This window comes from Heloderma suspectum, chromosome 1 (genome assembly GCF_057233095.1).
Source record: "Heloderma suspectum isolate Gila_16-S chromosome 1, 16-S_ref, whole genome shotgun sequence".
Lineage (NCBI taxonomy): Eukaryota > Metazoa > Chordata > Lepidosauria > Squamata > Helodermatidae > Heloderma > Heloderma suspectum.
This window is the reverse complement of record NC_139458.1, coordinates 274,750,369-274,777,529: the sequence shown is the minus strand read 5'-3', so window position 1 is coordinate 274,777,529 and position 27,161 is coordinate 274,750,369. Positions and strand designations below refer to the sequence as shown.

The window sequence follows — 27,161 nt, the reverse complement described above, 5'->3', positions numbered from 1 at the left end:
ACACACACAGCTCCTGGCAGCTCCTGACTGAGCCAGGAGAAGCAAGGTCAAGCAGAGACTTGGGGAACTACCACTTCAAGGTGCTCCTGGCACCTTTAGGAAGAGGTTCTGAACAGAAGAGGTTCTTTGCCCTCGCCCTTCTCTGTCATGTGTTATTGATGGAATTTGGCTTTGGTAGGTGTAGGTTTGTTTGTTTGATAAAGAAAAGTTGCTGGTTTGGTTCTCTGTTGGTATCTTGTGTACTGTCAGCCAAACTACAGATTACATTAAATACATCTTTGTATTTGTGTTACGTGTTTTTAAATGGCAGCCCAATCTGCATCAGGACCACCCATGCCACAGTCCCGATCCAAATCTGGGCCCCCACATGTAGCTACTATTTAAAACACACACACTCAGAAATGCACAGATTAATTTACACAGTGTGTATTACTGAAACAAGCTGAATATGTCTGAGAGAAGATTCTCACTGGTCTAAAGCAGTAGTTGTTGGGCTCAATACAAGTATAGATGCTTATGCAGCCAGCCAGCTGGAGAATAGGTACAAGGGCAGAGGAAACAAAATGGACTGGATGTTACTTCTGAGCGGGTTGCTTTTGCGTGTGGGTTTTTTTGGCACCAGTTTATTTCTGCTCTTAGGGGAATGGACTTGTGTTGCTGCAGTTGCTGCCACTGCTGCTACATATTGATCACTGCTAGTGGTCTGGGCCGATGAATGAGCTCCATGTTGATGACTGATTAGCATCAGAATAAACTGGGACTCTCAAGCCCAAAGCCCAAGTATTTCCTTTCTTCCCCATTATTATTTCAAGGGTTGTTGTTGCCCCTCCCTGCCTTTTCCACAGTGCAGTGATTACTTTGATGGTCAGCTCTGTAGGGATGGTGCTAAGCGTCTCACAACAGGAAAACCAAATTATTCCTATTTAACACTGCGCTTTGTGAAGGATACCTGGGGCACTGCACACATCCAGAACTGAAAGGAGGCCAATAACATCATGGTCTAAAATAGCCTTCCCCAACCTGGTGCCCTCCTGATGTGTTGGACTATAACTCCCATCATCCCCTGCCAACATGTGCTGAAGTTGTAGTCCAAGACATCTGGAGAAAGATTGGTCTAAAACTATGGAGCTGACTGAGAGAAAAATTCTAGACTATTAATTCCTCCACCAAGATTGATGTCAATGAAAGTATTTTTCTTTTTCTTTCAGGTACTTCAAATAGAAGCATTGAAGTGGCTGCAGCCGCAGCTATTTGTTTTGCTGGGGATTTTTTTTTTACAGTTTTGTTCTTAGCTTGTTGCGTTTTTATACATTGTAACTTTGAGTGTTTTAATACATTGAGGGCTCAATCCTATGGGGCTAGGCAGCTGACTCCGAACTCAGAGGCGACCACCTATCCAATGCAGGGCAGGAGAAGCACAGAGGGGATTGTCCCCTCTGCACTTCAGCCACCCTGCTTTTGTGGCTAGACAGCCGATTTCAGCTGTCTAGCTGCGGGAAGGCGGAGCAGGGGAGGCGGCTGCTGGACCACACATAGGATGTGTCATACTGGCATTCCCACCTTCCCCACCCTGGATCACCTTCCGGAATGCCCTGTTTTCCCTATTCCACACTCCTCTTCCGTGCACAGAGCACAGGGCTGTTCCAAGCTGCCTCTGAGGCAGCATGGGGGTGGGGGGGAAGGTCAGTTCTCTGGGAACCGACCTTGGAGCGCAGGGTCTGAGGTCGGTTTCCGGAAACCCACATATCCTATGGCCGTCTAGCTGCTGACTAGCGGCCATAGGATTGCTCCCTCCATAAATAAAATAATAAATAACCACACTAATCTGGGTGGACAGTCCTGAGCTGAGTGGCTTATTGTTCATTCTTATCCTGAGGCAGTTTCTTATATTCAGTGGTGTTCACAGAGTGTTTGTGCAATTAACTGTCCCCTTAACAGAAGTATTTAGTTTCCTTTATTACAAATTTCCATATATCTTTTCTTATTACCAAATAAGCTATTCAGATGGACGGCTGTGCTGTTCGAAGCTGTCATCTTATGGATTGCAAGTTGATGAACGTGGAGCCGAAGTTCTGGAGCAACTGAAGCTGTAGTAGATGCATCAAACGTTATGGAGCAATACAATTTTTTTTTCTGACTCTCTTGCTGCCATTGTTACAAATATTCACAAGCTTTAGATGTACACAATCTGAGCATGTGTTGTTAACACCAATGGTATTCCAGCAGTGCTATAACTTCTGTTTGTACATAAGAGGCTTCAGAAACTCAGCACTTTGTACTGTGAGATAAGAATAGATTTGAGGGTACACCATACCTTGTAGACCCAAGGCCTGAGATAGTGAGGTAAGGCAAGCTGATAAGAAATTGTGTTTCTTCCTCTCTATTGCTCACAACACTGTTAAAGTTACAGTGGAGATATTTTTAGGGCACAGTCCTATGGGTATATAACCAAAAGGGCAGAGGGCTCAGATCTCAGAGCCCTCTGTCCATCCTAATAGGGAAGAATTAATACTACCAGTAAAGTTGGTATTGCAAAACAAAACTCCAAAATAATCCTATTATGAATGATATTTTGAAGGTTTTTGGCCAGCTGTTCATTCACAATCACCAAAAGTCCTCGGGAGTCACTGTTATATATATAGATTGCTTAAAATAGAAAACATTAGGCATCTTGCCACATTTTTTAAAAGAAACTCTTAACTGCTTCAGTGTTAACAGTTAAACTTTGACAGAGAGGAAGCCTTTTGTGTTGAGAAGATGGCTTTATTTAGTCCCATGAATTCCCATGCTAATAACATTCATAGTTGTTTTCCATGTGGAAATACTGGCTGCATGTCAAAAGAGTATCCAGATGCTCACATTCAGCAGACTCAAGCTAGCACCAAATGACTATTGGTACGTTTTATAGAGAGTGTTGCTCCCAGCAGCTGCTAAACTAATAGAAACTGAGGAAGGTTGAAGTTAGATATACATCAACTGCAATGCTGTCATTTGAAATAGAGTTTTGGTCACAAGTCAGGTGTGTGTGTGTGAGAGAGAGAGACCATGGTTTATTATTTAACCCACCCTTAACCCATGGTTTGTTGCCCATCACACAGTTTGTCTGACAGACGATCGAACAAACTGCAGCTTGTTTTCTGAATTGCAGGGCTGTTTTTTTGCCTCCTCCTTCGCCCATTCCCTCTTTGTATCCCAAATGCTTCTGTGGCAATGTAGTACTGGCATGTAGAGCGGCTGGGTTTCTTTTACCAGTCTTGCCCACCAGCTCTGTAGCCTGGTGAAATGATTCTAGATTCACACTTAATGACAACCTATGGTTTCAACAACCCAGAGTTCTCAATCAACAACAAACCATGGGTTCTCTTTCTGGGTTGTTCATGGTTAACAAACCATAGTTAGTTAGTGCAGCTTGGTTTGCACATCACACTAGTCCAGAAATCAACAACCCATGGGTTAGCGTTTTGTGTAAACCAGGTAAGTGTGTTTTTTCTCATCTTTAGTGGTAGGAAGTGTTAAGTTTAAATTTGCATGCATATATGTATGTATATTCATGAACATATGCAAATAAACAGGCATTTTTGTACTTTGGCTAAGGAGGTATATGTTTTCAACGTTCCATTGGGTACTTCCAGGCAAGGCTTTTATCACACTTTTATCACATGCTTTTATTGCCCTGCCTCATTCACTGAATTCTACAGGGATTCCAGATGACAACATCTTTCTCTCATAGCCCTCGTGTGTTTTCCCACTGCTTCTTCCATCTTTCTTTTTACTGCTGAAAACTATAAGAAAAGGAATAGCTGCACAATGCCTTTGGACTGTTAGCAGTAGGAGATAAAAAGTGCTGCTCTGGAAGGAATAATTTCACACAGTAACTAGCACATGGTTCAGGAATCATAGTCCCTAATCTGGAACAGCATATGGGCAAGGAGGTCTCCTCTTCCTTTTCTAAAGGTGGAATCTACAATAAACCAGAAAAGGATGGGCAGGAATAGCTCTTCATTAACTTACTATTCTAATTTACAGTGCCAGAGCAGCCATTTGGACAGTATGTTGGAGTTAAGCCTCATGGATATGGGGTCAAATCCCACATTAGTAATGGACACAGTTAAGTGGCACTGGGCAACCATAATACGTTGTTGTAAAAAGATGAATGAGATCACAACAGTGAAATGCATTAATGCTACAAGCACGTGTGTATGTATATATGATAAATATTTTATATGTTTAAAATATGCTAAACATTAAGAATATCCATTATCCTGTTCATGTAATTGCAATTCAGTTAATCTTGGAGACTTTCCGTGTGTGTGTGTGTGTGTGTGTGTGTGTGAAGGGAGAGAAACCCTTTCTCTCCCAATCTCTTTAGAGAGTGCTTTGTTTAGTGGCTTCTAATAAACTCAGCCAGATTGAACAGCTTCTGCCAGCTAGTATGGTTAGCTGATGTTATTCAAGTGATAGATGCTTTAAGATTGAATTCCTAGGAAAATTGTTATTACTGTGTAAAGAAGAGTTTGTTCTAAATATGTGCTTTAAAAACAACATAATGGTGATGTTATGTATACATACAATTAAGCTGAAAAGAAAATTAACAGTGCATTCTTGTACATGTCTACTCAAAAGTAAGCCCTATTGAGTTCAAAAGGACTTACTGACTGGGTTCAGACAACACAATAACTCACCCTCAAGAGCTGAGTGTGGGTTGTCTTTGAACCATGGGTTGTTGAAATGTGAGTTATCGTGTTGTCTGAACTCAGCCGTGCTAACAAACCATGGTTTGTTAAACATGAACAACCCATGAAAAGAAGCCATGGTTCGTTGTTGGGTTGTGAACTGTGGGTTGTTCATGGTTAATAAACAATGGTTTGTTATTGCGGCTGGGTTTGGACAACATAACCCATGTTTCAAAACAACCCAAGGTTCAACGACAACCCACACTCATCACATACCCAACCATTGAGTGTGGGTTATCGTGTCGAACTCAGCCACTCTCAGCTGTGCGCGTATAGGACTGCAGCATTAGCTGTCAAATTCCAGTGCTTGGAGTAGGCTTGGAAGGGTAGGCTTGGAAAGAGTAGGGTTCCAGTTTCTTGTCCATCCTTAATTCTGCCTCTTTGCATTTTTATTTGCATGATCACATAATTTTAAATTGCATTCTGCCTCATTTCTTGCAAAGGCCAGTTGCAGGAATAGGCAGGCCACATTTATTTATTTATTAACGCCGTTTGTATGCTGCCCGTAACAAGAAGTGCATAAAGTGGTTTACAATAAATAAGTATAAAAATAATTTAAATACAAAATAAGACATGAAGCCATAAAATCTGAAATGGCATAAATACAGCACATCAAATGAATAAAATGAATGGATAACAAAATGAATAATGAAAATGACTGGAATAACAAAATGAGTTTTTTCCTTGCACACCTCAAATACAATCTAAAATTCTGAAAAGGTTTCCCCTCCAGTTATTAAGATGCAGTATTGCACAACACTTGCTGTAATCAGTGTTGTTGGCTACAGGCTAAATAATCACTGTTTTCTCACCGGTCAAATGTGGAGGTACAGGGCAGCAGCAGACAAGAAGAATGATTCCTAATCATCCTGGGAAGAGGCATTGCTAGATCCTGGTGAAAGGAAACAAAGAGCTGAAGTGTGTAAAAATAGCACTCATCAGACTTCCTGATTTGTTGACCCAAAAGCAAATATAATTTGTACAGCAGGGGAAGGAACAGGAAGTGTCTCTGCCAAGAAACATAAGCAGAAGTGGCTCAAGGTGAATGAGCCCTTCGCTTAATTATTGACAGGCTATCAATAAGAGAGGGGAAATAGGCAGGTTTTCTGGTATGAAAAAATAAGGCCCCCTCAAGGGATAGTTCATGTATTTGTTTCTCTTTTGTATTTTTATTCTTTGACATTTATTTCTTTATTGCATTTATATCCCGCCTTTTCTCCTCCATAAGGATCCCAAGGTGGCATACATAATCCTCCTCTCCATTTTATCCTCACTACAACAGCCCTGTGAGGTAGGCTGGACTGAGAGTCTGTGACTGGCCCAAAGTCACCCAGTGAGCTTCCATGGCCGAGTGGGGGCTAGAACCCAGATCTCCAAGTTCCCAGTCCAGCACTCTCACCACTACGCCACACTGTCTCTCTACAGTAAAAAAGCGCAAGTACTCAGAGTGCACTTATACTAGGTCAAATTGGCAATACACATGTGCAGCACCCTCCTGCCCTCAGGGTAAAATGTTCCAAAGGAAGCCACTACAGGTTTTATTTACTTTTAACAAAAGAACTCTGATGAGTTATGGTGCTGTTGTGAGAGCTGTTTATTTACAAATATACAAGGAATGGCAAGCACCTGACCCAATAATCCTTCTCTTCAAAGCAGCAACAGATTCCCCCAAAGCAAAGCTGTGTATGCTCAGAAGCCGAAAAGCTCTTTCTTCTAGTCAGCTGAAAAACTCAGATTTCTTTCTTCTTCACTAGCTTCCTTGCAACTCAGGCTATTGCCCTCCCTATAAGAACATGTGGGGCATGTCACAATTAGTAGCTGTCATGTGCTAGACACAGTGGGGAGATAAGGAGATCCCTTATAAGGAGTTACAATGGAATTCTGTCTCGGGAGACTGTTTGACTCAGAGCCTACTCTGAGGGCTCTGGCTCTGATCCTGTAAGGAAGAATGAGTCATGAGTGTTTGGTCAGCAGTACCAATGAATAGAGCCAAGTTGCCTGCTATGCACATACAAAACTGGCTATTCTCCCATTGGTTTCACCAGTACATGGTGAGAGCTTACCTGTATGGGGAGGCCGTGGCCCACACTGACCGCTTTTCTGCCGTCTGCATTCTTATCCTGTATCACCTGTGTGGAAGATACTGCTGCAGCCTGTGAAGTAATGGAGGTGAAGAAGTCACTCTTGTATTGCCATGTGACTGACATTTTGTGGTGATGGGTTGTTTGATGGGGCTTTCTCCTGTGTTGCTCCTAAGCTCTGGAACACACTCCCTTTGGCATTGCGACTGGTCCCCACTCTCTGTGTGTTCAGGAAGGGGGTCAAGACACATCTTTTTACCTTTTAAAATTCTTGTTATGGTTTTTAAGGTTGTTTTTAATGTTTCATTGTGTTTCTATTTATTGTAGATCTTTAAAATTTTCTGAACATTTTATAAACATTTTATATTGGTTGGCTTCAGAAAGGCAGTATGGACATGCCATAAATAAACACATTTATTTGAGTGCTTTGCACTTGTTCACATGCTGCGGCTGAGGAATGGAGAGTGTTTGGGACTCCGATGTGAGATCTGGGCTCCCCTTCCTTTGATTACCAGTGTGGAATGCCTGGTCATTGCAGCAATAGATTTGGGGTTTGCGGGTCCTAAGGCAAAGTACCAGAAGGCTTCTCAGAAGATGGGTCTTCCAGATGAGGCTTTTATTGTGCAGTTGCCCTGCCTCTTTCACAGAATTCTACAGGTCTAGACAACACTGAGCATTTCTACATGAGGCTGTTATTGCACACTCATGATTGGTCAGTCATGGAAGTTTGTGGGTCCTTTACACAATGTCATCCATCTCCAAGGCATCTCCTGCACTTTCTGACCTTTATCCTGCTTTTTAAAAGATCAGAGATAACCCGATAAGGAACGTTAATCCGATATATCGGCTGTGTGTAATTGTGCAGTTCTGCTATAACCACAGCACTATCTAGTGGCTGTAAAATGAGACATATAGAAGCTGCCAAGAAAGGAATTCCCCAATTCAAAGCACGTGTCTGCCAATGTAAAGGAACCGATCTTAATCCCGCAAAGAATCTAGAAGCAGAAGCCCCGGTAAGGATGCAGGATTTAGCCTCATGTGGTGAAGCTCATTGTCTTCAATGTGTAACCTTCCTGTGTTTTCCCACCACTTCTTCCATCTTTTGTCTTACCGGAAAAAATCTGCAAAGGAGGAAAAGATGGAAGAGCTGCACAATGCCTTTTGATTGGTAGCACTAGGAAACCACCTTCAGGAAGCACCCAACAAGTGTTAACAATATGCCTTTCCCACTTTGTTGTCAACCCTGGCTGTTTGTGCAAAGTGGCCTTAACCAGTACACCCATCACCAAATTCCTAGTTGGGTGTTCTAAGTTATATGGCCGGGGTGGGCAATGTGGCTCTCCGGATCGTTTGGCCCGCAATTCCTATCAACCCTAGCCAGCATAGCCAATGGCGAAGGATGATGGGAATTGTAGGCAAAAACATCTGGAGGACCACAAGTTACCTACCCTGTTATATGGAAATGAGAACAGAGTGATGTAGCCTCATACTGTATGTCCTGATGTATTCCCTAACTGGGGCCTGTTTACTGCTAATGGAGTGTCGTGATTGGCTGCAGAGTTAATTGGGATCCTATCCTATATTGCTGCCCAGGGGACAGTTGTCTGGAGCTGTCCATTGATTTCAATTGCAATGTTTTAACTTATGCCACTTCTTTTGCTGGTGCAATGACCTGGTTCATACATAGCAGCAATTTGTGGGTTATTTAAACCACAAATTGCCGAAATCTAGTAGGAGCAAGTGAGCATGCTGCCTCCAGCACACTTGTTGCTTCCATTTTCAATTAACCTATGATTGTCCTGTTTGTAGGTTGTTATCATGATGTCTGAATCCAGACACTCTCGCTTGTTTAGGGGTTAAACAACCCAGAGTTAAGCCAGCAACAAAGCATGGGTGAACTCTGGGTTATTTAAACCCCTAAACAACACAGAGTGTCTGGGTTCAGATGACACAATAACAATCTATGAATGGGGCAACTGTAGGTGGTTAACTGAAGTGGTGAGCCTAGATGTCTTCCGCTCATCCCCATCAACCCATAGGTTGTTTGATGTGCAAACCACCCAATGTTACACTGTTATTAAAGGTGGAAATGCGCCCAAATGAACATGGGATTCCTCGTAAGCTGTATTCCTGCTTGACATGCCGCAATTTTACCCAGTTTTTGCCTGTTGCCCTAGTGGCGTTCCACCAGCAGAAAGCTTCTGCCAACAGTAGGTTCCCACTAATCCAAGGATATTGCTAGGCTGGTGTAGATTTATTCCAATGGCATCGCACTGTATTCACTAGCACACAAGGATTTAGGAGCAATCCTATCCACACTTGGAAGAAAGTGTTGCTTGAGGATAGCACAGCTCTGATAAATTTAGGGTGGCCTTTCCCACAGTACTATAAGTGAATCCGATGAACATGTGGAAGGCTTTCCTTGCACAAGCCTTGCAGAAATGAATGGGAGTGGCTGGACTGATATGCCTGAGTCACCAAAGCATTCCTTGCATTAATTGCTCTTCGACATCATTATGCATGATCAAGTATGCACTGTGTGAGTCACGTCAGGTGGAACAGTGGGAAAGTGGCAAGCAAGAATGAAACATCTTTGCAGCTTTTATGACTGTGCTCCAGTTTACTGCTACCGTCTGTGTAGCAGACAATTTTTATTCTTTTCCGTGACTTCAAAAGAACAATTAGTTTTAATGGAAGTATTTTCTGTATGGCTCTAACCTCTCCATTTCCAAGTTCTATGTATGTGATCTAAGAAGGATCAAGGCACAGTAGGACCAAGCTTTTGAAATGAAATATGATGTTCTTATTTTATCATATAATTTAGGGTAGCCTTCCCCAGCCTGGTGCTCTCTAGATGTTTTGAACTTCAACACCCATTAGCCCCAGGCAGCATGGCTAATGGTCAGGAATTCTGGGAGTTGTCCAAAACATCTGGAGAGAACTAGGTTGGGGAAGGCTGATTTAGGGTCTCAGAGCTTTAGGAGGTAGGTGTGTGTGTGTGTGTGTGTGTGTGTGTGTGTAGGACTGAGGTGATGTTTCAGATCTCTTATTTACAAAGCAATTGCTCCTGCCACTTCTGTACTAGTTCACAGGCTAACTTTCTGCGAAAAATGCTTTTCCAGGAAATACATTCTGGAAATACATTTCAGGAAAGATCTGTTCTGATCATACATTTAAGATACCTTCATTTTGTGTAGGTTTGTAAGGAGTTGACATGGAATTGGCTTGGTCCATCAGGATCACACAAAGCAAGAAAAGCCAAGTGTACTATACCTTAAAAATCCATTTTTCACAGGTCACACAGTGCTTGAAAGCAACATACTTCTGAGTTGGGTGGGGGAATGGAACTGAACATCATCAATCTGACAGGTGCTGCTCAACCAGTGAGAAAGGCTTGCTTCCCACCCCTTCCAAGCTCCCCTCTGCTACCATGTTTTTATCCCTGTCAGCATCTGAAGGCTTCCCATGAGAGCACCCCACTAGTGCAATTTCTCCCCATTCTAGCCAACAGGGAGTTGAAGCTCCCACCTCCTTTCTCCTTTTCCAGGGAGTAAATACAGGGATCTAGCCAATTCACCCATTTTCAGTCTGCAGCCTCTGTTGCCTGCCCTCCCCCCATTGAGAATCTGCAGCATCTTTTCTCCCATTGAGAAAATCAGAGCCACACCGTTTTAAGTTCTAGCTATCTAGCAGCCAGGAGCAGGAGCTTGCAGCCCCAGTATTTTGCTGTAGCAATAGGGCAATACAGTGAAAACTAAAGAATGCAGGAGAAGGAGGAGAGGAGGCAGCCAGCAGAGGCAGCAGCGCTAGCAGAGGGAGACAACTCCTGCCAGCCCTTTCCCTCCATGCAGAGAAGCAGCGAAGTAACCCAAACATCAAAGGAGCAAAGTTACACGAGCATCAGAGAAGGCTCACAAGGGGACAGACTGGGAAATGGAGGCTACTTACTCCCACTGGCGAAAAGGAAGTACAGTGCGATTCTGAAGGCACAGAAAAGTGATCTAGTGCTTTGATGAGTTGGAAAGGCAAGCTAGTTACTCTAGTTACCTAGGCTACTGAGGTAATGGCTAGGTGAAAGACACACTCCTAGGAACGCCCAATCATGCCAAATTTAAAGTGGTGGGATGGACACACAGCAGCAGAACCGCAGGGGAGCTGAATTAAAGGGGAGGGGAAGCAGAGTAAAGGGACTCTGCAAAAATGCGGTTTCCCCACAGGTAAACTCCGGGGTGGCTGCAGACTGGCCGTGACGTTATGTGCTGCAAAGGACCTCCAAATGTCCCAGTCCACAGCAAATCATCCACAAAGACAGGCCCTTGCTGAGATTATCATATATAGACAGGAGCATCAGTAGGTTGGAGCTCCTCCTGTTCCTCCTCCTCATGTTCAGCAACAAGACTTTACATTGCAGAGCCATTACATGAAAAACAGACATGAGAAATATGATATACGGTGCTGTGCTGAAAATTTCACATTTGTTTCGATCGTTCTCATTCAATTTGATAGAAAAGAAATTGCTCTCAAAGAGAAATTCAAAGGAGACGAAAGTTTGGAGAAATTCTCATAGGCTGGGTTTGGGGTTCCTGTGCTTACTTTATTTATGAGGTGGCCATGGAGTGTACAGAGATTCATGGTACGATAATCTCTGCGGCAGCCTGTAGCCTGTAACTTCCCCCACACTTCAATTAAAGCCAATAATCATCATAATTCCTCCCATGGTGCTTTTTCAGTTCAGGAACAGCAGGTGCCCTGGGAGGCTGCAGAACAATGGAACTGTGTTATAGAGAGAGAAAAGACTCACAGCACCCTTGGCCACCTCTCGGCGATTAGGTATGGTCAAAAACCAAAAGAAATTCAAAATTCTGCCTCCAAAAAGTGGAAGCCTCAACATAGTTGATGCTATTGCCACCTACAGAAGCAGTGCAGTAAACCAAAAACCCTTAGGAAAAAAGAAGGAACCTGTGCTGCAACCCCTGCCAATAGTGAGCCCTATCTGTGAGAAACTGTTGGAGAATTTCTCCTCCCTTATAAGAAATTCAGTGAATCCCCCCCCCCCATTTCTCTGCCCACAAATAGGCTGGAGAATTCTGAGAGGCCATTTGCTCACAGCTCTAATGGTATATAATTTCAGCACGAGGAGTAAGGAACGCAGCTTCATTCCGGTAAACCAGTGAACTCCCTGAATGCACTTCCACTCAGGAAGCGAAAAGCAAATGCATGGGGACTTCTGACATGATACTCTTAGGACGCAATCCTATCGGGATGGGATAGGCGGCTGCCTCTGAACTCAGAGGCAACCACCTATCCAACGCAGGATCTTCCCCTCTGTACTTCAGCTGCCCTGCATTTGTGGCTAGACAGCTGATTTCAGCTCTCTAGCCATGGTAAGTCGGAGCGGGGTGTGTGTGCGGATGCTGGATGACACATAGGAAGTGTCGGAAAGACACGTCTGCCCACCCCCAGGAACGTCCCGTTTTCGCTGCTCCACGCTCCTCTTATGAGTGCGGAGCACGGGTCTGAACCACACTGCCTACGAGGCAGTGCAGGAGAGTGTGGTCAGTTCTCAGGGAACTGACCTATCCTATGGCTGCCCAGCTGCTGACTAGCGGCCATAGGGTTGTGCCCCTATGCACTTCCGGCTTAAAAAATGTGTTTGGAGAGGAAGGTGCGTGTGCCAGTGGATACAACCCACCTGTGCGAATGCCTAGAAGAGAACAGAATTTGGATGAGGAAATTGGTGGTGGAGGGGTAGGTGAAGGGGAGGGAGAATACCTGTAATAGGCAGGTATTGTTTCATGGAGAAGAAGGCTATCAATGGCTACTAGTCCTGATGGCTGTATGCTACCTCCAGTATCAGCGGCAGTATGCCTGTGTATACCAGTTGCTGGGGAACATGGGCAGGAAGGTGGTGATACGCTCATGTCCTGCTCGTGGGTTCCTGGTCAACAGCTGTTGGCCACTGTGTGAACAGAATGCTGGACCAGATGGACCCTTGGTCTGATCCAGCAGGGCTCTTATGTTCTTGCATTCTAATTTGCTCTGCCCACAAATGTGGAAAGATCGCACTAAATAGAGTAAATTAATGGAAAATACTGGGAAAATTCTGTAGTGTGGAAAGAGTTCTGCATTAAAAAAAAGGAACTCAACAACCTACAGCCACAGGAAGGCTGCTCTGATTGAGTCCTCAGAAGCATGGCTACAATCCGAAATATTTACTTTGGAGTAAGTCCCACTGAAAACACTGGGACCTATTTTAGAGCAAATATGAACATAAGAACATAAAAAGAACCCTGCTGGATCATACTAAGGGTCCATCTAGTCCAGCATTCTGTTCACACAGTGGCCAAACAGCTGTCAATCGGGAACCCACAAGCAAGACACAAGTGCAAGAGCACCCTCCAGCCTATGTTCCCCAGCCACTGGTGTACACAGGCATACTACCTCTGATACTCGAGGTAGCACATAGCCATCAGGACTAGTAGCTATTGATGGTCTTCTCCTCCACAAATTTATCTAACCCCCTTTTAAAGCCATCCAAATTGGTGGCCATCACTGCACATTGTGGTAGCAAATTCCATAGTTTAACTATGCACTGTGTAAAGAAGTACCTCCTTTTATCTCTCCTGAATCTCCCACCAATCAGCTTCATGGGATGACCCTGGATTCTAGTATTATGAAAGGGAGAAATATGTCTCCCTATCCACTTTCTCCACACCTGGCATAATTTTGTACACCCCTATCACGTCTCCCCTTACCCTCCTTTTTTCCAAGCTAAACAATCCCTGCTGTTGTAACATTCCCTCATAGGGGAGATGCTCCAGCCCCTTGATCATTTTAGGTGCTCTTGTCTGCACTTTTTCCAGCTCTACAATATCCTTTTTAGGTGTGGTAACAAGAACTGTAAACAGTATCCTAAATGTGGTTGCACCATAAATTTGTAAGAAGGCAGTATGATATTGGCAGTTTTATTCTCAATTCCTTCCTAATTATGCCTAACATGGAGTTTGCCTTTTTTACAGTGGCCACACACTGACTGGGCTGTCATTGAGCTCTCCACCACAACCACAAGATCTTTTTCTAGGTTGGTCGCTGCTAGCTCAGATCCCATCAGGTTATACTTGAAGTTGAATAGGATCAGGCTGGAGATCCCACTGAGTTCAATAAGGTTACCCTGAAATAAGTGGGAAAGTATCCTTGTATTAAATTACATTTGAGCCTCTTTCTTGCTATTTATGTAATGTCTAATAATGGGGAGTGGGGAAGAGAAAGCAGAAGAGTGATATGTGATGCAAACGAGTGTTCTTGCCAGTGTTGGTTTTATATTCACATGGCAAACCAACTAAAGTAAAAACTGCCTATACAGCCATTTTAAAATGACAAGCTCCAATCCAAACAGGGTGGAATGGAGATAAGAGAGAGGGAAGATGTTGACTCTTAAGTTCTGGTGAAAAAAACATGTTAAGCCAGCATTGTGCTTTAACAGTTGCTGTTCCAGCCTTCCCAGACCTGGTACCCTTCAGACATGTTGGCCTACATCTCTCATCATCCGCAGTCAGCATGGCCACTGGTTGGTGTAATGGACGTCATAGTCCAACACATCTGGAGGCCACCAGGTTGGGGAAAGCTGATTGCTTTCAGTGATGAAGCGCAGAAGTTATATTATAAATGGTATGTTCTTTTCGTTGACCACACAGAATAAAAGGCATGGATTAAGATGACAACTTTTATTTTTACTGGACTGGTTTTTTTCTCATTTAAATCTGAGCTTGAATACCACTCAGATCTCCTCTTCAAGTAACTTGCTGTCAGCAAGATTGAACAGACTGTGCATAGATAACAGAGCATTCACCTTTGAAAACCAAGTTAAAAACTCTAACAGAAAAAGTCTGTTTGCTTTGAGCTTACCTAGAAGATACATTTCTTAAGAATCCATGTTCTGTCACTAGCATTTTCTTTGAAATACATTTCCATTAAAAGAGCCATTTCTCTTTCTGTGTGTATTGGTTTTCAGAAAGCTCTGGGTTTGGCAGAGACCAGGTAAAGGAACAATGCAGACAGGTGGTTTACCTGTAAAACACACTAGAGAGGAAGGGAAAACAAAGTTATGGTGAATATTGTGATCCTATATCTTCTGAGAAGAATTATCCACCTATCCATTTACTTGATGGCAAGTTTCTATATTCTCCATAGCAATTAGAGCTCTTACATCAGGCTTGCATGATATAAGGCAGCCTTCCCCAACCTGGTGCCCTCCAGATGTATTGGATGACAATTCCCATAATTTCCAGCCAACATGACCGATTGCCCTTGCTGGCTGGAATTAAGGGAGTTGTAGTCTAACACATCTGGAATCTGCCAGGTTGGGGGAAGCCGATACAAGGGCTGTAGACCAAGTGCACTACTCAGTACGCTACTCTCTGACTCTTTGCAATACCCACTGTTTGTGGCCCATTTCCACCTATTTGTGCGGGCATCTAAGGCTCACCCAAGCCCATCTAAAGTGGGAGTGGTGTGGGAGAATCCCTTGAATCCTTACAACCACATTGGTCCCCATATCCCTGGACCCAAATGCATGTGGTGTGAATAGCTGGGAGAGTGAAAGTCTTGTGTGCTGGTGCTGTCTAATGTGGAGCCAAACGATGCATTATGATGGAGATCTGTGAATGTATCTCAGTCTCTTCCATTTGCGGGGCGGGGGGGAATAGAAGCAGGGGAGGGCCTGTGGCATAGGAGAGGGGTTAAGTCATTTTCCCAATGAATATCGCAACTATTTGCCCTACTGGTAAGAATGTAGGGGAACAGAGGCTTGCACCCATATATTTTTTTTACCAATGAGGCAAACAGTAGTTTTATTTGGAGGGGTGGCATCTTCATCAGGAAAATGGTGCAAGGGGAAAAGGTTAACAATGGTCCAGATCCATGGCTGCTATTTACAAAAACTTTAAAGAGATGGAAACGTATTCAAACATCTCCACTATAACATGTAGTTTGGCTTTCAACAGGGACTAAAGGTAAGAACAAGGGTGGGAGATTTACAGATAGTAAAAAGAAAAAGGAGGGGAGTAAGAGATGGAGCTGCAGAGAAACCTGCAGCATGAGGAAAGAGAAAAAGTGGTGATAATAGAGATGGTGATATAGTCACACACCACAGATCACAGTGTGCCTGCCAGCCTGCTGCAGCATTATCACTGATGCCAGGGGAGGTCCATTAGTGGGTGATAGCATTAATCCAGGGTGATAGGGTTAACAGAGCAGAAGCCCTATGGTTACATAGGCCCTGTTCAGACATCACACTAAGCCATGATGATTAGTGTTTTTGAGCTAACCATGATGGCTTAGCGTTAGGTGTGAAAGGCCTTTTTCCCAACCATGGTGGTTCATTAACCATGGGCTAACCACTTGCTGCAACATGGTTAGCCGCCCTAACTATGGCTTAGCGTGACGTCTGAACTGACCCGTATGGTTAACTGAGTACTACCATAGAGCTCCATGGCAAGAGCAGCTGAAATTGGCCCAGCCTCTCCTGCCAGCGCTCCAGATTTCCATGGTCAAAGTCAGCCTAGCAACACATGACACGGCAGCTGAAAGCCTCCTTGTTCTCCATCCCCATCCGCAGTACGAAAAATGGAGAAGCACATAGGGAGAAAAGATGCTTTCGATCCCACACTGCTGTTATTGGCACAGTGACCTCAAGCACTGAGCACTCCCAGGCACAAGCACCTGTGTCTGCTGCGATAAGGGAAACATCCTTGCCTGCCTGGCGGCTGGACAAGCAGCGTTATCCCTGCCTCAAATGGAGCCCCTGCCCCCAAACCTGCACCCCCTAGCTCCCGTGAAATGGCCACCCGTGCAACAGCTTCCTCCACCGAAGCCCCAAAATGGTTGCCTGCAGCAGCTTCACTGAGGCGCCAAAATGGCTGCCTGGAGCAGCTTCCTCTGCTGAGGCCCCAAAATGGCCACCTGCAGCAGTTTCCCCCACAAAGGCTCCAAAATGGCCACCTGCAGCAGCTTCCTCCGCTGAGGCTGCTGGGATGCATAGCAGCCCATCTGAAGGACTGCAGTGTTTAGCGGTAACCATGGTGGTTAGTGAGTGATTAGGCTAATCATGCTGCAAGCCATGGTTACCTGCACATGTAGCGGGGCTCTCGCAGTGGTTAGCACTAACCACCCTGCACCATGGTTACCCTAACCACCCTTCCCCAATGTGCGTCTGAACAGGGCCATTGAGTGCTTCTAAATGGACAGCTCCTATGCTAATAAGCAAAAGCCATTGTGCAGCTATTCCATCTTTTCCTCTTTAATAGATTTTCTGTGGTAAGAAAACAGTCAGAAGAAGCAGTGGAAAACAAAGGAAGGTTACAAATAGAAGATGATTAAGTATGGATTCCCTGTAATTAATAAATAAATAAATTTATTTATTTATTTCATTTATTTCATTTCTATACCACCCAATAGCCAAAGCTCTCTGGGCAGTTCACAAAAATTAAAACCAAGCAGCACACAATAAAACAATATGAAATATATAAAACATTAAAACCACAGTATAACAATACAACCAGACTAAAACCAGAATATTCCATGAATGAGGAAGGATAATGGTACAATAAAAGCCTCATCTGGAAACACCTGGGTGGGGGAGAGAGAGAAAGCATGCTGTGGATTGTAGAGAGAAACAGTAGAGTTAGCAGAGAATGGGTTAAAAAAAAAAGATTGAAAGCAGGTGTGAAATGGAGAATTTCAACCTCGTTGGGTCAGAAGTCTTTTAAATGTCTGAAAATGGTACGAAGGGAAGGGAGAGCGTTGCTCATCACCACTGCCTACTTCTGCACATTTAAAACCGTAACGGAAGGATTTGTTGCAGAGGTCAGGGAAATCACATTTTCACACAAAATCACACAAATAGGTTTTACTGCTTAAAAAAAAAAGGTCCTAAGAAATCAGCACCTCACTCAAGACAGCATTTCTACATGAGGCTTTTATTTCACACTCGTGACTGGTCACTCATGGAAGTTTTCAGGTCCTTTACATGACAGCGTCAACCTCCAGGGCGTCTCCCGCTCTTTCTGACCTTTATCCTGCCTTTAAAAGATCAGAGATAATGCAATATTTAAATGTAAATCCACTTTAATGGCCGTGTGAAATTGCATAGTTCTGCTATAACCACAGTGCTATGAGATAAATATAGGATGGTTTCATATGATAAGCTACTTCATCATGGAAGAAGGGAAGATACTCTGGGCTAGTCTCCCCCCCACTTCCGCACCCCGGCCACCTAAGCTACCTTGTAGGGTTGTTCTATAATGGAAGAAGACATGTATGCTGGTTTGAGCTCTTTGGAAGAACGGTAGGATAAATGGCAGGATACACATGTAATGTGGAGTTGGTTACATACTGTGGGTGATCCTCTCTGACTGGGTAAATTGGGGTGCCCTCTCTGCTACCTCAGTGGAGTCAGCAGGATGAGGAGGAAAAGAAAAGCCATAGCAAATTCTGACAAAGTATCCCTCCTCTCAGCATTCTCCACCCCCACCCCCCACTCCCCCAATTCCTAGACTAAGCAGAGAGAGGCAGCAAATTCTGAGGAGGTGGCGAAGAGGCTGCAGAGAACTTGCCAAGAAATACAGCCCTGAAAAAACAGCCTGTGTCAGCCCATGTAAGGGGCCAATCTTAATCCCGCAAAGAATCTGGAAGCAGAAGCCCCAATAAATTGCAGGATAAAAAATCTGGTGTGGTGATGACCACTGTCTCAGCTGGACAGCTCACAATTTGCACAAGAGATGTGCTTCCAAAGCTGTTCACTCCAGGAATACCATAGTATTTAATGGGACATGTTCATTGGCAAACTGAGAGATCGACAGGCACCACAGAGCTGTGGCCAATCATGGCCTGATGACACCTGACACATGTCCACTGTACTTACAGAAACATGTCTCTTCTTCAGACATTACTGTGGTTTAGCGTATGGGCATGCAGTGAACACACTGCAAATGTGTTTCCCCTGTAAAGTGTAAAATGGCCCTCATATATAAACATTAGAAATACAGTTGCAGACATTTAAACTTCTAAGAAGTATGCATCCTGAATAGGGATGTCAGAGAATTCCACCACGGATCTCAGTGAGGCCGAATGCCAGTGCATTCAGCCCCCCAAAATCTGTGGCGGAACGAAGCCCCCCGCCCCCCCACCCCGCAAAAGGCACGTGAAATGGAGCACTTACCTGCTGCCGTTTGTGCTGCTTTGCGAATGAAGCATTCGCTTCTTCATTATAGCCGTGATAGGCTACGTAAATACTTTTTTTTCCCCCTGCGGAGGCTGTGATAGGTTATGTAAGTATTTACGTAGCCTATCATGGCCAAAAAAAAAAGGGGGGGGGACGCAAATGGCAGTGGCTACGGCAGCCACCATTTGCATTCCCTTTTTTTTTTTTGCTGTGATAGGCTACGTAAATATTTACGTAGCCTATTACGGCAAAAGACAGGGATGCAAATGGCAGCTACGGTGGCCGCCATTTGCATCCCTGTGCAGGCTGCCCAGCGGCCGGATGTCCGGCTGCAGGCAGCCCCGGCCGGCGGCTCCACAGAGTTGTCACGGAGTGGAGCCGGCCAGGGAGAATTTCAGGGGGAGGGATGGAGTGCCTCCCCCCACTGCGAATGTCACCCTCCAAAAAGGTAAGTGACTTTCATACATCCCTAATCCTGAAACTTCAAATGATAAAACCTGAGATTTCTGTTCAGGTTCATCTCTAATTCCTAGTATAAGTGAAGATCCAGGATAGAAACTTTGCTGTCATCTCCATTTCACAATGAATTCTTATTTTATTGTGGTTTTAATGTTCTGTATATTTTAAATTGTTTTGTTGTGTGTTGTTTGGTTTTGGTTTTTGTGAACCGCCCAGAGAGCTTCGGCTATTGGGCGGTATAGAAATGAAATAAATAAAATAAATAAAATAAATAAATTTTAAAAGTATATCTATTTAACAGGTGGAATACAACATACTGTCATATTTTGCATGATTAGGAACTATTAACACTTTTAGCTTAACTTAGCTATGGAATTACTTTTTTCCCCCAGATATCTAATTATGGATAGCATCCATGCAGGTTCTCCATCTATCCTGATACAGCTTCCTCTCATTCCTGAGGCCACAGAAATTGAGACAAGTAGAGACATATGCCTCATGTAATTCCCAAGGCGCCACTCCCAAAAGTCCGTGATAATATCTCAACAAAGGAGCTCACACCCTGTTTAGAAATGACGTGTCTGTCTTTGTATAACAACTATTGCTCTCTGTTCTGAAAATCTATGCTGAGCTTGCACAGCTCTAAGTGTGTTGAAAACCCTAGCAAAAGGAGTGTCCAAAAATTATTTTTCAGATGCCATCCATACAGAAATATAAGTATATTCAGAACTATTTTTGAAACAAGCGAAATACTGTTGGCATTCTGGTAGTGATCTTTTATATGACCAAGAACCGCAGGAGTGATTAGCATTAGCTAAACTACTGTTGGGCACAGAAGACTGTTTCAGTTACCAAGGTGCTCTTGTACTACCACACCTTTGAGCCATTGCAGATGATGTGGGGTGTGTGTGTGCGCGTGGCAAATGCACAATGGTTGCTCAACTGTGGCATTGAACCCAGATACTTTTTCACAAGGCAGTACTTCTGTTGGGGGAAAACCACCTTTTCCCAGCACAGAAACTACAAAGTACTATCCCTGAAAAAAATGCCACTCCCCCCGCACCCATCTGAGAGCACCTTTTTGTCAGTGCTGCTTCAACTGTGATTGTACAAGCACCATAGGCTTTGATTGGATAGCACCTGTGGCATGCTGTCATGAGGAACACAAGCTAAGACTCAACCTGTCCCATTGTATATCTTTATTTTAAAAATCTGTTTTCTTTTCAGTACATTGGTAAAACGTTAGTTCACCCTGCTATAGTGCTCAAGCACAGAGCATTCTGTAAGTCCTTTAAAACAACAATTAAGAAAAAGAAACACCCAGCACACTACCCTGTTTCTCTCCACAGCACTTTCTCATCATGTAATGCAGCCTTCCTCAATGTGGTGCCCTCCAGATGTGTTGGGCTGGGAATGATGGGAGTTGCAGTCACATCTGGGGGGCACCAGGTTGGAAATGGCTGATGTAGTGAATATTTTTGCTTTTGATTTTTTAAAACACCCATTTGTTTTAATTCCTTGAAAGCTGTGCACTTCCCCTCTCCAGCAAACATCTCCCCTGATGTTTTAAAGCTGCAAACAATCTATTGTCTGCAGCAAGGTTTTCTGCTTTCTCTGTTAATATCTCACCACTAGTACTGGACTGCGGTTAATACTACTTATAGATTAATCATAATTTGCTGTTTTGTCAACTGGAAGGGCCCTAATTTCCACAAGGTTATGCTAACTTTGGTAATAACACCTCTAAACTATGACAGAGGAACACAGAGAGACACAGAAAATAGCTACTTTATACTTATATTTGAAGACTATATCCACTTTGGGAAATAACCGTGAAAGAGGCAAAGTAACAGCAGTAGGTGAAGAAGAGGCCACAGGTTCTGAAATTCGAGCAGTCTGGGTGACTTCACCTCTCTGGGGTGATCCAATGCACTGAATCAGATTCACTTGGTAAATACAGTTAGAAAAATTAAGAGTGACGACACCAAGTCCCACTTCCTGCCCCAAAGGCAGAACTACCCATCCACAATTCAGACTATAATGGGATGGAGACTGGAGGTATGTCTGCAAAGCAAATCCTTCAGATGATTCCAAGCAAACAGGCTAAACTACAGACTACAGGAAAAGAAAAACAGAAAAACAAAGCTCCAGTGTCACTAGCCAATTTGACCTGGAGCAAAGTAGTAAAAATCCTTACATTATTACTCTACAAAAGCATTACATTCCAAACAAAGGACATTAAGCCTGCAATCCACACATGCCAGGAATAAACTGACCTGAATACAATGGAACTTACTTCTAAGTAGCCATGCATGGGATCAAGCTGCATCTGTCATTTGCATCAATGCACATGGCAGATGCATTGGGTCTCACCTGATTGGGAGGAATGGAATGCAGTGTGCAGTAATGATGTGGCTGCAGTATGGATACAACAGAAGAGTTTTTGGAGCAAGTGGTTGACTCTATAAGAAGTTGACATTATAAGAAGTGTCTCAACTAGGAACATAAGAACCCTCTTGGATCAGACCAAAGGCCTATCTAGTCCAGCGTTCTGTTCTCACAGTGGCCAACCAGATGCCTATGGGAAGCCCACAAGCAGGACATGAGCGTGACAGCACTCTCCTGCTAGTGTTCTCCAGCAACTGGTATTGAGAGACATACTGCCTCCAATACTGGAAGCCTTGTGATAGCCTTATCTTCTATGCTTCCTTTTGTGCAGTGGGAAAGAGAAGGACAACAAGGATGAAGTATAAAATGGCAACTGCTGGAAATTCTGATGGAAGATGCACGGCTGGATACTATGATTTCTGCAAGGTAAAGCCTGACATATTGAAACAGAACCAGATCCAGTCCAGGCTTCTTTTGAACTCAACAGGAGTTTTAACAATGACATCAGTGTCAGTAGAATTAATCTTTCATTGATTGAAACACAGTAACCTTACAAGGTTTGTTTATCATCTGTTTGTACACTGTGATTCAAGGTAACACTTAGCTCACCTTTCCTTGAGGAGATATTATAATTTGTACAGATCACATTGCTGACACCATCTCGTGTTGCAAGCACTCCCCTGATATTCATGAGGCTTTTAATGCCCTTATATGTGCAGCATGTAGAGATGGTATAACTTTATCTGAATTCATTCTAATGTGGTGATGTAACACAGCTAATGAGTTTCCTACACACTACATTATCCTCTGCTACTATTTCCCATGGAACCAATGATTCACAGCCTTTGCAGCTGATTGTGTGGGGATTTCGTGTGCCTTTGTTGTATATTTTATGGAACAATAAAATATTTATTCCTGCCAAAAGGCACCTACGTTTTCTGTCTGCCCATAACATTCAATGTGTCATTGAAAATGCATATGGTTTTAGGTAGAAATATCTGAAATGATAAAGAATTTTCTCAGATAATTTTTACTATGTCACTTCTGTTCTGAGCAGTTTTCACATGTCATGTTTCCTACAGCAGTAAGTTTGGGACAGATCTAAGTTACAGCCAGCCTTTATGTTTTCAGAAAAGAGGGTCAGATATTACTTCTTTATCCCAGAATACAGGGTGTAATGTAATACCCGCAACATCTGGAGGGCACTAGGTCGAGGAAGGATAGACTAATTCATTCAGTTTGCAAACTCCATCTTGAGATGCAATCTAAATTGCAGACCTCATGGCCATGATATCTGGCTTCATTGTTTGACTTTTCTGTTTCTTCCCCCATCCCCTACTTTTTGTACCATCAAGGGTACTTACAGATGGAGGGCACCTAGTGCTACCAATTCGATGGAATTCTGCAGCTGTTTCATCTTTTTCTCCTTAATGAGTTTTCTGCAGTAAGAAAAATGACGGAAGAAGCAGTGGGAAAACATGGGAGGGTTACAAGTGGAAGCCGACACTGTCTAGACCCCCTGTAAAAATCTGTGACTGAAGCAGGGCAATGGCACATTAAGGGTGCAATCCTATTCAGATAGGCGTCCGCCTCCGAACTCAGAGGCGACTGCCTATCCAAAGCAGGGCAGGAGAAGCATGGAGGAGATCATTCCCTCTGCACTTCTCCTGCCCTGCATTTTCAGCTAGACAGCTGATTGTGGCTAGGGTTGAGCAGGAGGGTTGAGTGCAGGAGGAGGCTGCTGTATGTGGATGTGTTGTACAGGCATTTCTAGCTGATGGCCACTAATTCTGATGAACTAAAATTGTATGAAAATGGCCAGGATAGCTGGGGGTAACTGGTGTCAACTGCATTCATATTTTATGTCAGTCTTCCCTAACCTGGTGCCATCCAGATATTTTGAACCACTCCTCCCAGCATCCCTGGCCATTGGCCATGTGGCTGGGGATGATGGGAGGAAGTCCCAAACATCTGGAGGCACCAGGTTGGGGAATGCTGGTATAGCCCAATTATGATTTTCGCATTCCCCCACCCCTTCTCAGTATCACTTAATGAACACACATTTACTGTCAGGAAGAGCAAGTAGTGATGGAAGGACAAAAGATCTGGCACTAAAGAGATACAAGAGAAAATAACAGGGAACAGGCAAAGGATTCCAATAGTACCGGGAAAAAAGTAGCTGGAGGAGATGAGTGGCTAGGAGCTGGGAACAGGGATTGGTAAATGACAGCAGTGCTTTGGCACCTGCAGTGAAGAGCTTGCTGATGTAAAGGGTTTTTTTTAATCTTCCCTCTATGTGATTTCTTTTTAGAAACAGAGAGAATGAAGGCAATTTCCTCCCAAAATCTAAGCCAAGACATTAGAAGCTTAATATGCATAATACATGCTGACACACCCTACAATTTCTCACCCATCTTCTAGGCAGAGCCAGGGGGTAGTTTGGGGATATGAGGATCTTTGAGCCCACACCAAAGGCTCTTCTGTTGCAATCTGCTTCTAAAATGGTTGGGAGAAAGGGAAGGTGGGAGGATGACAGTTAAATTCCAGGGGAGGCATGGGGAGACGAACAGGGTAGTTGCTTGGAGTCTTCTGATTTATTATCAGACATTTAATATATCATATGTTTTCAGGGATGTCTTCAAGGTGCCACAAGACTCTGCTGGTTTTGCTGCAAAAGACTAACAAAGCTACCCCTCTGGAAATTAATTGCTCTGCTTCACCTGTCTTGCATATAGCAACCAGATGACTGATTAGGAAAACCATCATATCTGATTGGTTTGTAAGGAACAAACTAGACAGGGCAGTGACAAGCCTGCGTGTTGGGATTGAATTGCGGTCAAATTCCTATACAGCAGCCTTCTCTAACTTGGGTTCCTACAGATGTTGTTGGATGGCAACTCCTATTAGTCCCAGTCAGCATGGCCAATGGTCATGGATGATGGGAGCTGTAGTCCAAAACATCTCAAGGGACTGCCACTGGGGAAGGCGGAAGCGAAGGGTGAGGTACGGCAATCTAAAGCACCGCATGGGTAGGCGTGAAGGGGTTCCAGGAGTAGTGGCTGGGGGGGGGGGTGTTGAGAGGGAAGGCATGCACAGGAACAGGTTCAGCAGCTGCCTCCCCTCTTCCCCATGGTGTACTTTAAATCACCACCCCACCCACAGCCACTTCACTGGCACTGCTCACATTCTAACACAAGCGTCGTGCCACCATAATGCCCAGTTTGCCCTTTTGTATTTTTGTTGCTTGGATGTCCAGGCTTCTATCTGTAAAAATGTTGAGACTTCCTTAATATAGATTTTGTATGATAGGCCAAAACTAAGAGGAACTGGCAAGTGAATGGAAAAAAAACAAGCTTGATCAATAAAACCTTGGGTATGTTGAAGTTTCCTAAGCATCAGACTTAAACAAAGCTTCATCCAAGAGCTGTACATGGATCATATGACTGTGTGTCATGGGATCCAGCTTAAAAATGGTCCAGTTAAGTAGACTGAGTGGGTAGGGAGCATCAGACCTAGAGTATGGTGTAGAGAATCATCCTCAATTTAATATTTCCCTTAGAGAGGCAAAATGCCTTAGGTTTGCCCTAACTGGTGGCCTTCACAAATGAGCAGTAAGATGGGCAGATCTACTGGGCAACAACAAGAATGGTCCCCCACCCCACCCTCGTCGCCCCATTTCGTTAAGCAATGTCATGTTTTTCTTGAGTTTGACTTCCCAAGTTTGAACATGACCGCTACTTTAGAATGACGTTCGATAAAGGCTACCATATGTAACTGCTACATTTGCTTACAAATCCATGATCTGAAAAGGAACTAGGACTGTAGGTCTGTGATCTGCAAAGACTTTACTAAGTTGCGTGCAGCCGGGGGCATGTGTGTCTTTTTGTTCAGATTTGATTAACTTAACATTGCTGCTTCATATCTCACCCCTGCCAAGTGCCTCCTGGGACCCATACATTTATGAGAGCGAGGTGGTAGAGGACAAGGACAAAGCAGAAGTGGCTTCAAAACCCTTCAGAGCTGACACTTGCTGGATGAAATTGGGCAAGACACTGTGTCTCAACCTAGCCTTGCAATTGTGGTGATAAAATGGGGGTAGCCCCATGGACTCCACCCTGGCCTCCTTAAAGGAAGGGCGGGACAATAAATCAATAAAAACCTTGCATAGAAAAGCACACTTGACTAGAAAAACAATCTCCTTTTACTAGCAAAACTGTGGAGACTGAGCATGGTTGTTTTACAGTGAGATATTTGGCATGAATATATCAGTTAGCTCATTGTGAAAACCACACCTTCCCCCCTTTGAATATCAGTTGCCTTTTGAAAATGGATTTGAGAGAGTAGGAGTGGGAAATTTATTAGACAGGTAGTGAGAATAGGCTTTGTGCTAACAAAGACTTATCTGTTCCCTGTCAAATTCAGAATCTGCAATGTAAATGTTTGTTTATTTTAAAAATTTCAAGGTGACTTTTCACACACAAAAGTGGGTCCCAGAGCAGTGTCTGAGCACAATTCCAAGATCTGGTCAGAATACAAGATTGCTGTCCTGTCTTAGGTGCTGGTGGTCTCAGTCAGATGAGTTTGCAGCCCAGTCTGAGTGGGGAGCTCTAGGCAAAAGTTCAGGTTTCAGTCAGGCGAGCAAATCTAGGCAAAGCTCCATTTCTGGCAAGGCAAAGCAAATCTAGGCAAAGTTCATTTTTTGGCATGGAAACGCAAGGCAAAATAAAATTCAAGTTCCAGATAGCATTCTGCATAGCTCCATATGGCATTCAGGTTGGAGATCCATACAAGACAAAAAGGGCTAAACAGGGCTTCAGTTCAGTTTGAGTGGTTAGCTCAGCCTCCACTGGCAACTGTCTCTTCTAGCTAAAGAGGCCTTGTCTAATTCTGCAACCATGGTCACCAACAGTGGAGGGGAGAGTGTGGGCATTTCTACATGAGTCTTTTATTGCACACTCATGACTGGTCACTCAGGGATGTTTGCGGGTCCTTTACATGACATCATCAACCTCTAGGGCCTCTCCTGCGCTTTCTGACCTTTATCCCGTTTTTTTTTAAGATCAGGGATAATGCGGTAATAAATGTTAATCTGCTTTAATGGCTGTGTGTAATTGCGCAGTTCTGCTATACCACACCACCATCTTGTGGCTGTATAATGAAACATGTAGAACTTGCAGAAGGAAGTCCCTGGAAAAAACGCCCATGTCAGCCTGTGTAAGGAGCCTATCTTAATTCTGCAAAGAATCCAGAAGCAGCAGCTCTGGTAAGTTGCAGGATAAA

General features: G+C 43.8%; 1 long non-coding RNA gene across 1 annotated transcript; it reads right to left on the bottom strand.

The window, feature by feature from the left end:
- Positions 1–1,784: 1,784 nt before the first annotated feature.
- On the bottom strand, positions 1,785–15,492 carry LOC146359129 (uncharacterized). Its single transcript, XR_014786556.1, has 3 exons — positions 14,720–15,492; positions 6,797–6,886; positions 1,785–5,625 (listed from the first exon to the last, which is right to left on the bottom strand). It is a non-coding gene; the product is annotated as an uncharacterized LOC146359129 (long non-coding RNA).
- Positions 15,493–27,161: the final 11,669 nt, after the last annotated feature.